We start from the raw sequence: 12,698 nt of genomic DNA on the forward strand, positions 1-12,698 counted from the left end.
CAAAAAGGCCCAGATTCTATAAGAAAAAGTGATTTACTTAGGCACAGTGATCACCCATGGCAAACGCGAGATCGAGCAGAAACGCATCGACTCCATTGTCAAATTACCCCTGTCCCATAATGTCACAGCCCTCCAGTCATTTCTAGGACTGGTTGGCTACTGTAGGAATCACATCGACGGTTTTGCCATAAAGGTAGCGCCCCTCTCCGAACTCCTAAAGAAGCAAGCACCATGGGAATGGCTTCCACAGCACACGGATGCCATGGATGCATTAAAACGAGCCCTCAGCACAGCTCCCGCATTACAGGTCCCAGATTCACTCTCCCCATACGCAATTGAAGTTGCAACCACTGACCGAACCCTTTCGGCCATGCTCCTCCAAGAAAGCCACGATCGTTTGGGCCCCGCAGCACATGCCTCACGTGTACTTGATTCAGTCAAGCAAGGATTTTCTGTCTGCGAAAGGCACCTACTCGCAGGTTTTTGGGCAGTTCAATACTTCGCCACATAACAGGACTCAACCCCATCACCATTTTAACTGAGCACACCCCAACACAACTTCTCCTGGACGGCACAGTCAGCCAAATTCGCGCCGCCCGATGGACCCTGCTCTTACAGGGACGGGACATTACAGTAAAGAGGACAAAAACACACACTTTCCTCGCAGACAATTTACACTATGCCGGCACCCCACATGAATGTGAAATCATCTCCACCAAACACAACACAGGACCCTTTGTACCAAAGTCAGCTCCCCCGAAACCAGGTACTACACCCCAGAGACCCCAGCACACAGACATAGGTGCACCCCCAAAGATTTATGTGGATGGCTCCGCCACAGTTTTGAACGGTAAAAGGATTACCGGTTGCGGTATATATGTAGAGGACGCGCAGGGACGCGTGTTAGAGGAGATATCTTTGAAATTGCCCGGACATTTAGGCTCACAGGGAGCAGAACTAGCAGCTGTAGCGTATATTATAGAGCACCCCGACTCGTTCCCGACCCCAGCTGACATATATTCCGACAGTCTATGCCTGTGACAGTTTAACAGAATTCCTACCCCTGTGGGAATCTAGAGGTTTCGTTTCCGCAGATGGAAAACCCCTACCCTCAGCCCCATTACTCCAGCATATTCTAAGGACAGCTAAAGATCGGGAATATGGTATTATTAAAGTTCGTAGCCACCATCGTTCTTCCCCCCTGGTGACGTTAAGGCAGATGCCCTAGCAAAGGCAGGTTCCAGACACGGTCACTTTTGGAATCCTCCCGAGAGTGCCCCAGTACACGCGGTTCAGGTCTCACAGACCGACATTCAGGATTTAGCGCAGGCCCAAAAAGAAGATGAACAGCTCAGGGAAGTTTTAAAAGGCAACTTCCCAGCCCCCTACGATAAATACAAGAACACGTTGACGACACATGACGGTATAATTTTAAAAGAAGGTATTTATGTGGTCCCCGCATAAATTATTTGTCAATTCCATGACAACCATGGACATCAAGGCATAGAAGCAACCCTCGCCCACCTCAGACCTTTCTGCTGGTGGCCCGATTTAAAATCCAATGTAACGCACTACATTGAAAACTGTTTAATCTGCGCCCAGAACGATCCCGACAGATATGCGAGGAAAGGTCAGCTTAGTCACACCCGCCCGTTAATAGCCCCTGGACGAATTTGCAGATTGATTATATAGGACCCCTACCCACCTGCAAGAATGGTTTTAAGTATGTGTTGGTGGTCATCGACACCTTCAGAAAATGGGTGGAAGCTTTTCCATCCAGAACGAACACGGCTCAAGCGACAGCCAAGATCCTCACTCAGCACATCTTTACAAGATGGGGTCTTCCCCGCAGTATAGAGTCCGACCAAGGCTCACATTTTACAGGACGAGTGATGAAAAACGTCCTCACAATTTTCGGAATCAAACAAAAATTCCACATTGCATATCACCCCCAATCAAGCGGAATAGTTGAGAGAATGAATAGGACTCTCAAAGAAACCCAAAGGAAAATGGTGCAACAGCACAATAGCACCTGGGACACAGTTCTCCCCTTTGACTAATGTTCATAAGGAACACGATATCCACGTTGACAGGATACACCCCCCACACCCTCATGACCGGACGACCCATGAAGGGAACAGAATACCTGTTAGGGCTTGATTTGGCCAGCCCCACAGTCACCGCCCTCACCCATGAGAAAGCAGTACAGCAGATTCTCGATAATGTCAAAGCAGCCCAGCTCACCGCAGCTGTTAGGCTTGTGACACGGAAGTAGCAAAGTAAAGTTTGCTTTGACAAAACAGTACACGCCACAGAATTTGTAGTAGGGCAGCAGGTCATGCTATCCCTATACAACCCCAGCTCATTCCTCTCCCCCAAATTTGCAGGACCGTACTCTATTTCTGATAAAGTCAGCCCCTCTGTATATAAAATTACTTATCCCAATGGCATGTCTGCATGGTTTCACATAAACCAGCTTAATACTTATGGCACATAGAACAACCATTCACACCACATCTCACTTGCAGCAGATGAAAACGCCCCACCCACAGACGACCTATTCCTACCCTCCCCCAACCAGTCCAGCCCATCCTCAGACACTACTTCGACTCCACCCCCAGAGGCACGACTCCACCTCTCCCTTCATTCAACCAGCAGCAACAGCAACAGTGATAGTGACAGCCCCATAGCACCGCAACACGATTACACCCCGGCACCAGGCCCACTCCCAGCGGCTCCGAACAAGATTCCAACTACCCCTTTGAGACCACGTACATTAAAGCCCCTGATCCAGACCCATCGCCCGACGACTATGAATTGCACCCTACCACCTCCAACCTCGACACGAAACACTGGCACCGAGACAATTCGTACAGACTCATCCGGAATGATGAGATGGACCCCAATTCGCCCCAAGCAGCTTTGGCAGAACTACTCCAGTCACGATTATGGCAACCGGGAGAAGCTGATGACTTAGAGTCTGACTCCCACCAGACAAACCCCTTTGCGACTCTGTTCGCTATAGAGCAGTGAGGTGTCCAGATGACGGTAAAAAGGAACCAATGGAGATTTACGATGTCCTTTCTGATGGAACCTGCACGATTTTGTTGTGTTACGTTAAATATTTGTTACTGTACATGTTGAATGTTGTTTGTTCACTTTATGTTTTCATGGCCCCACCCCACCACTCTTTTAATGCCCGTTGGCAGTTAAAGGAACTAGTTTGTCGGCAGACACCCAATCATAACTGCTCTTCTGATTCGAAGGTAATCACAAGAGGAAACATCCACGGCGAACACAAATTCTTTCCGTTCTTGTCCGGTCGCTCAGGCAGTGGAGAAATGGCACTGGTCCCCGCCCTGCCTGAGGACCCCCATCTGGTCAGCCACACTCGGGTAGTGCACATACGGCACTGGTCACCATCCTACCTGGGGATTCCACCCATTCTTACCTGCCGCGGCCCATACACGCCCCATTCGGAACTTTTGGTTCAAAACTCTTTTGTTTGTTTTCCAGCGACCCTTAGGTTGCTCTCCATATGCTATTTACATCCTCAAACACTGGGATGGTACACTCACTGCATCGATCGCACAGGCTGCGAGACTGCTCGCGCTGTGACAGTATTTTCTTCTCTGATGTCTTGTCCCAAAATATTTGGTTTAAAAAAAAATGAGGGAGTCACAGCTGGTGACCAATTATAATGGGTAATTGGTAATAAAAGGACAGACAGACAGACATACGAGATCTTAAGCAAGATAATAACAGATACTATGCTTGTGTCCACAGAAATCCAGAACCACAGAAGCCACTGGAAGACCATGGAAGGAAGAAGAGAACATGAAGACAGACATCATGGTCTACATTTGGATCTTCGTGGGATCCCTACAGTTGCGTGCGGACGCGACCTCCCCTGACCCCTACCTCACAGGCCATGACTGTTTCCCATCCCTGCCATACATTACACCCAGAGACAGCAACTGGTTCACCAACCTGGTGTGACAAGTTCATCACCTGTTATTCCCTGTCCTACATTGTAGAAGCACTGTTAGCCATGGCAATACTCTGTAGTGTCATCCAGACACTGAGACTTAGGAAATGGTGAAGGATAGCCTCCTGCACTCCGGTATATACATTCAGACCACCTATTTTCGGACTTCAGCAAACCCCCCACTCTCTTTAAATGAATTAAAGTGCATCAACCTTTTTTTTTGTTTGATTGTTCTAATAAAAAGATGTAAAACTCTGTAGTTGACTGCCAAGCTACAGAGACCTGTATTGCTGCTACTGTTTATACTGTTGTAAATTCTTTTAAGTGACTGAGGATAGTTTAGATAAGAATAGTTAGAGGTTCCCGTGTTTAATTGTAATGCATGCCTGAATGTCATAGCACCCTGTAAAATTTTATAATAATGTGTGTATATAAAACAATTTAGGTAAAGTTCCAATCCATAGGACAGAGTAGAGTAGAGCCTGTCCTTGATTCTGGGTGCTCGACTTATGCAGAGAACAAAGAAGATGCAGAAATATGACCCTTCACGCTTCGCGTTGAGGATCACAAGGAGGGAGTGTCGCCATCTGGGCTGGCTACTTCCAGAATACAAAATGGACGCTCACAAAGAATGTAGGGAAATGTGGACAATACTAGACAACAAGCAGGTACAGTGCCTGAATGTATATTTTGGAAGCAGTTACCAGACGGAATCGAAACTCTGGGTTGATTAGCATATTGATGGTCTATCTCCGAGGAACAAAGGACTCACACTCAGGTAGTTGATACTGTTACAGACATCCCGGCGCCAATAAGACACAAACAAAGCAAGGCCAACGGCCACCTAAGACATGCCCAGCCATCAGGGCACCCACCCCTTTTATTGGTTAAGATCGATACAATGATCGAGAGGCTGCCCAATTAATTGGGACCAAGTTTAAGGCCCGCCTAAAAGCGCGTAAAGTCCCTCCAAGTATAAGAAGGAACCTCCACGAGAGATTCGCTCTCTTGGATTTGGCTCTCAGGCGGAGAGACCCATCCAGCAGCATTGCCAGGAGCAAGTAAGTTCAAGGTCAACGCTCGCTACCAGGTGGACGACCTTAACAGTTCTCCTGTATCTCTTCGAACCCAACAGCCTCAAATCCAAACAACGGCCATTGTTCCTCTGACGAAGTGGGCACCCGAAGTTAAGTATAGGCGTTAGCGTTAGAGATAGTTTAGTTTCTAGTACTGTTGTGCATGAGTAGATCTTACTGTGTGTGTAAATAAATAGTATTGACTTTGAACTAACTAACTGGTGTATTGGCTCTTTGATCGGTATTCGGGTTGAACCTTGCGGCGGTATCGAGAGATACCTGCGACTCTGAAAGTAGAAACATAATTGGGATTAAGAAAGGCGACTATATTGACCGCCATATTTATAACCAGATAAACAGAGCAACACAGTGTTAGGTCATTTGGCCCCAAAGCCTGCTCCATCATTCAATAAGATCATGGCTGATTGGTTTTTATTTTCAGTTCCACATACCCAGCTACCTCTGATAACCCTCGATTCCTTTACCCAATAAGAACCTAGCTACCTCTGACTTAAAAATATTCAATGACCCCCACCTCCACCATCTTCTGAGGCAGAGCCCTCCAAAATTCCACAGCACTCAAGAGAAAATATTCCTCCTCATCTCTGTCCTATTTTTGACCTCTACTTTTAAAAGAGTGCCCCCTCCTAAATGACCCTCTCATGGACTGACCTGATTAATACTACACTCCTGTATGCTTCACCCAATGCCGGTGTCTATGTATTTACATTGTGTACCTTGTGTTGCCCTATCATGTATTTTAATTTTGTTTTATTTTTTCATGTGCTAAATGAAATGCTTGAGCTGATCGCAGAAAAATACTTTTCACTGTACCTCGGTACAAGTGACAATAAACAAATCCTGATCCAGACTCACCCACAAGAGGAAACTCGCTTTCCACATCCACCTTGATCAGGATCATTTTACTTCAATCAACTCATCCCTCATTCTTCAAAATTCCAGTGGAAAAAAGTCCGGCCTGTCCGACCTACCTCATTAGAGAACCTGTTCATTCCAGGTTGAATATATGGTTAACCTCCTTTGAATTGTCTGAAACACATTTACAACCTCACCTAAATAAGGAGGCCAAAACTGCACACAATGGGCGGGTTTCACCGTACCGCCATTAGGATTTTCCACTTTGCCGGCTAGTTTCCCATTGTGGGGCAGGCCCACGCTGTCGGGAATCCCCCAGACTGCCGGCAAAATGGAGAATCCCGACGGCGGATAATTCAGCCCAGTACTTGAGATGATGGGTGGGATTCTCTGCTTGCCGACGCCGATTTTGTAACCAGCAGTCGGGCAGAGAATCACTTTTTCCAACCAAATCGGGGGCGGTGCCTGTTTTCGGATGTTTCGCCCCCTCCAAAACGGCGACATCGGGGAGTGCGCTGCACGCCATTGGGATGGCCTCGGGACGTTACCTGAAGGCCCTCCCCTTCCATTAGCCTTCTTTCGATTATGTGCTGCACTTGCAGACTAACCTTTTGTGACTCATGCCCCTTGAAATTTTGCAGTTGTTCACCATTTAAGTAATACTCTGCTTTTTTCATTCTTCCTGCCAAAGTGAACAGCTTTATATTTTCCCACGTTACACCCCATCTGCCAGATTTTTTTCCCACTCACCCAACCTGTATATATCCATCTACAAACTCATCTTCACAACATACCCAACCTACCTTTGTGTCATCTGCAAACTTAGTTGCCATGCCTTCACTCCCCTCATCTACGTCACTGAGGTCAATTGTAAAATGTTGAGGCCCCAGCACCGGCTTCTGGGGCTCCACTCATCATATCCCACCAATCAGACACAAGCCCATTTATGCATACTCTGTTCTCCGCCAGTCAATCTTCTGTCCATGCTAATACGTTACCTCAATCGCCATGAACTTTTATTTTCCAAAATATCTTTTGGTGAGCCACCTGAACAAACACCTTCTGGATATCCAAATACAGAACCTCTACAGATACCCTTTTTTCCACAGCACATGTTACTCCTTCAAACAACCCCAATAAATTAGTTAAACAGTATTTAGCTTTCACAAAACCATGTTTACGCTTCCCAATTATCTTGAATTTTGCAAGTGCCCCGCTATAATCACTGAAATGGTTGATTCTACCACCTTCCCCATGACCAAGGTCAAGTTAACAGACCTGCATTTTCCTGTTTCCTGCCTCCCTCCCTTCCAGTCTGATGGAACCTTTCCAGAATGTAGAGAATTTTGTAAAATTAACATCAATGCAACTACTATCTCATTAGCTACCTCTTTTAGGATCGTAGGATGATGTACATCAGGACCCGGAGATTTGTCAATACCGCTTCCGTAGCGATTGTAATTTCACCAAGTACCTCTCTCCCTTCCACCTTCTGATATACAGATATTGGTGGCATGTTTTTGTATGCTCTATAGTGAAGACAGATATGAAATATTTGTTTCTTTTATACACTATTTCCGTATTATCTACTATTAACTCCCCATTCTCACTGTTGAGGGGGCGAGCACTCACTTCACTTCCTCGTTTCTTGCTTAAATATCTGTGGAAGCTCTTACTCTCCGTTTTTACATTTCTAGCCAGCTTCTTTGCAAACTCAAATTTCTTTCTCCTGATGAATCTTTTAGTAATTCTCTGCCATTCTTTATAGTCTGACCAATTATATTTATCTGGCATGCCTCTCATCTTTATATGATTTTTCCTTAACTTTGATGCTTTCCTTGACCTCTTTAGTTAACCATAGATGGTGGGTCCTCCCTTCAATAGGAAGATACTTATTCTGAGTATTCCAAAATATCCCCTTTAATGTCTGTCGCTGCTTTTATTGATCTATCCCCTAGCCTAGGATCCGAGTTCACTTCAGCTAGCTCAGCTTTCATGCTCACAGTTGCCGCATTTAAGTTTAACGTACTAGTCTTAGACCCACTCTTCGCCCTTTCACTGCATGTAAAGCTAAACCATAGCATGGCCCGCTGCCACCCAGGGGAGCCTTTACTCTGAGGTCATCCTGTCACATTATACAATACCAATATATTATAATATAACCTGCTCTCTGGTTGGTTTCAGAATGTGATGCTCTCAGGAACTGTCTCAAAATCATTCTAAAAACTCCTCATCCAGGCGACTGTACAAATTTCATCCAATTTAAGTTCCAGAAAGACATATTTTCACACCTTGCAAATGATTCTTTATTTAAATATTGTTCCTTTAATATTGTATCTTCCTATACTTAACACTTTCTGTCTATCATCTTACTCATAAATAAAGCTGTTTGGGTGTAACACTAGCTGAATTGTAGAGAGCTGATGGGGACAGAGGGTTGAATGGCCTCCTACTGGAACAGTTCTATTCTATGATTTGCTTATATGCAGTGGGTTGATATCTAACGCCTTGCTGAGGCCAAATATGTTGTAGTATATGTAATGAAGCAAAACTGATGATCCATGGTATAATATTTCAGACATTGCATAAAGCACGATCTTCTAAAGATCAATTCGGAATGGGAAATAAATGCTGCCTTTGCAGTGATGTTCACATCCCATGAGAATTTAAAACTGAGCTTGGTGTACAGGTGAGTGAGTTGGTTTATGTAAATCACATCTTTGTTGAAAACACAAGTTGTCTCAGGGAAAGTCCTCAAGCTGCATAGAACCTCGGGATCTGCTTGGTACCACCGGTGAGTGCTGTGTCTGATGGGGGTACACAGCATCTACACTGCTGGGCCAAACTGGTACAAAACAAAGCAATAGGGGTTGAGATTCTCTGCTCCCGCAGGCTTCCTGACGGCGTGGGGTGGCTTCAATGGGAGATCATATTGATAAGCGCCGGGAGTAGGGGACATGAGAAGTATTTGGCAGGTAGGATCGAGGAAAACCCAAAAGCTTTCTATAGGTATGTCAGGAATCAAAGAATGACTAGGGTAAGAGTAGGGCCAGTCAAGGACAGGGATGGGAAGTTGTGTGTGGAGTCTGAAGAGATAGGCGAGATACTAAATGAATATTTTTCGTCAGTATTCACTCAGGAAAAAGAGAATGTTGTGGAGGAGAATGCTGAGACCCAGGCTATTAGAATAGATGGCATTGAGGTACGTAGGGAAGAGGTGTTGGCAATTCTGGACAGGCTGAAAATAGATAAGTCCCCGGGGCCTGATGGGATTTATCCTAGGATTCTCTGGGAAGCCAGGGAAGAGATTGCTGGGCCTTTGGCTTTGATTTTTATGTCATCATTGGCTACAGGAATAGTGCCAGAGGACTGGAGGATAGCAAATGTGGTCCCTTTGTTCAAAAAGGGGAGTAGAGACAACCCCGGCAACTATAGACCAGTGAGCCTCACGTCTGTTGTGGGTAAAGTCTTGGAGGGGATTATAAGAGACAAGATTTATAATCATCTAGATAGGAATAATATGATCAGGGATAGTCAGCATGGCTTTGTGAAGGGTAGGTCATGCCTCACAAACCTTATTGAGTTCTTTGAGAAGGTGACTGAACAGGTAGACGAGGGTAGAGCAGTTGATGTGGTGTATATGGATTTCAGTAAAGCGTTTGATAAGGTTCCCCACGGTAGGCTATTGCAGAAAATAGGGGGGCTGGGGATTGAGGGTGATTTAGAGATGTGGATCAGAAATTGGCTAGCTGAAAGAAGACAGAGGGTGGTGGTTGATGGGAAATGTTCAGAATGGAGTTCAGTTACAAGTGGCGTACCACAAGGATCTGTTCTGGGACCGTTGCTGTTTGTCATTTTTATAAATGACCTAGAGGAGGGCGCAGAAGGGTGGGTGGGTAAATTTGCAGACGACACTAAAGTCGGTGGTGTTGTCGACAGTGCAGAAGGATGTAGCAGGTTACAGAGGGACATAGATAAGCTGCAGAGCTGGGCTGAGAGGTGGCAAATGGAGTTTAATGTAGAGAAGTGTGAGGTGATTCACTTTGGAAGGAATAGCAGGAATGCGGAATATTTGGCTAATGGTAAAGTTCTTGGAAGTGTGGATGAGCAGAGGGATCTAGGTGCCCATGTACATCGATCCCTGAAAGTTGCCACCCAGGTTGATAGGGTTGTGAAGAAGGCCTATGGAGTGTTGGCCTTTATTGGTAGAGGGATTGAGTCCCGGAGTCATGAGGTCATGTTGCAGCTGTACAGAACTCTGGTACGGCCGCATTTGGAGTATTGCGTACAGTTCTGGTCACTGCATTATAGGAAGGACGTGGAAGCTTTGGAGCGGGTGCAGAGGAGATTTACCAGGATGTTGCCTGGTATGGAGGGAAAATCTTATGAGGAAAGGCTGATGGACTTGAGGTTGTTTTCGTTAGAGAGAAGAAGGTTAAGAGGAGACTTAATAGAGGCATACAAAATGATCAGGGGGTTCGATAGGGTGGACAGTGAGAGCCTTCTCCCGCGGATGGAAATGGCTAGCACGAGGGGACATAGCTTTAAACTGAGGGGTAATAGATATAGGACAGAGGTCAGAGGTAGGTTCTTTACGCAAAGAGTCGTGAGGCCGTGGAATGCCCTACCTGCAACAGTAGTGAACTCGCCAACATTGAGGGCATTTAAAAGTTTATTGGATAAGCATATGGATGATAATGGCATAGTGTAGGTTAGATGGCTTTTGTTTCGGTGCAACATCGTGGGCCGAAGGGCCTGTACTGCGCTGTATCGTTCTATGTTCTATGTTCTATGTTCTATGAGTAGGGAATCCCGCCACCGTCGAACATCGTGACGCTGAGAAACAGGCAGCTGAAGACCGGAGAATTCAGCCCAAGGAGAACCCTTGAGGATTCACATTGGCTGTTAATACACATGACTTCAATGAGCATACTTGCTTGTGTGTTTTTACCCACATTTCTCCAATGTCAACATACATGTCCTATATTTCTTCTTGTATGAAACGATCTGTCTGGACTCTACGCAGAACAGTAATTTTCACTGTACAACGGTACACGCAACAATAAATCAAATTCAATTCAATTCACCAGTTAACATGACTCTTCTGATGGAACCCCCATTGTCCACGTATTTCTTGGGTTCCAAATGCCCAGCATTATCCATTGTGTCATGCCCCTGTAATCTATATTCCTTGCATTGATCCTGTTTTATGCCTTGGAAGGTGGTTACAATAATTGGTTGAGCTGGTACCATTATTAATTTTGAGCCCAGAGTCATTTCTATCTTCATGGTGTATGCATTATGGCCCTTGGCCCTTCATGTAGGATTCTTAATATAATAAATGCCAACTGGTAGACAAGAACAAGGAATATAACATTTTGCTTCGTGATTGTGATTCGGCAAACATTACACACAAGGATTACAGTGCCGCAATTTATTAAAACAAAATCTGAAGAACATCTTAACCTGGATTTTCTAAGCTCATTTCTGTTGGGTTCTGCACTATCTCACAGAAAGAAACTGAAGATGAAATTTCCAACCTCCACCAAACCATAAAAACTGGGTTACAAAACGGCACATCACCAATGGTACTAAATCCCTGCAGCACATATTATACAAGAATCTTGTGTAAGCTCAAAGGAGAAACGGTGGATGGTTTTGGTGAACAATTAAGCAATGGAAATAATTAACTGTTTAAAAATTCCAATGTTTCAGCAAAAAAGTATTATTTTTAAAAATCGTTGACACACAAATTTCCTCCCATAAAATTGTGCCACACGACTTTTACTTCATTGTTACACCAAAACCTTTTCCTCGAAGATTGAATCTGTAGGCTGTTCCTGCCGTTTCTTCCTGTGTATCTCGAACTCAAGAGGGTGATTGGTCTCCTTTCATGCTGCAGTAACTCAATAGTGAGATGACTTGTTTAAATTGTCGTCTATGAGGATACAAGTTCTGACAGTGACAGGTTACTGGATTATTGAAAGCATAAACAAACCCAGAGCATGGAGCTCAATTAAACCTTTCATTGGGAATAATGTCAACCTCCCAGCTGGCTGACACAGAGAGAGCAAAGCTTTTGGAAGGAACGACCTGCAGAATTGGTCCTTCAAGGAAAACACCTGGCACAAATAGGACCCTAAAATAGTCAGAAAAGCAAAGTTGGCTGAAAGAATGGCTGTGGGAAAATGAGCCACTTTAATTCGTGATAGCGAGGCTAGGAATAGGGAGAGAGTGCAGTTGAACACGTGGCTGCAGGAATGGTGTAGGAGGGAGGGCTTCAGGTATTTGGATAATTGGAGCGCATTCTGGGGAAGGTGGGACCTGTACAAGCAGGACGGGTTGCATCTGAACCAGAGGGGCACCAATATCCTGGGAGGGAGGTTTGCTAGTACTCTTCGGGAGGGTTTAAACTAATTTGGCAGGGGAATGGGAACCGGATTTGTAGTCCAGCAACTAAGGTAGCCGATATTCAGGACGCCAAAGCATGTAATGAGGCAGTGGGGAAGGGAACACTGACAAAGGAGAGTATTTGCAGGCACGGAGATGGGTTGAAGTGTGTATACTTCAACGCAAGAAGCACCAGGAATAAGGTGGGTGAACTTAAGGCATGGATCGGTACTTGGGACTACGATGTGGTGGCCATCACGGAAACTTGGATAGAAGAGGGGCAGAAATGGTTGTTGGAGGTCCCTGGTTATAGATGTTTCAATAAGATTAGGGAGGGTGGTAAAAGAGGTGGGGGGGGGGGGGGTGGC

The sequence above is a fragment of the Scyliorhinus torazame genome, chromosome 21 (genome assembly GCF_047496885.1).
Source record: "Scyliorhinus torazame isolate Kashiwa2021f chromosome 21, sScyTor2.1, whole genome shotgun sequence".
NCBI classification, from domain to species: Eukaryota; Metazoa; Chordata; class Chondrichthyes; order Carcharhiniformes; family Scyliorhinidae; genus Scyliorhinus; species Scyliorhinus torazame.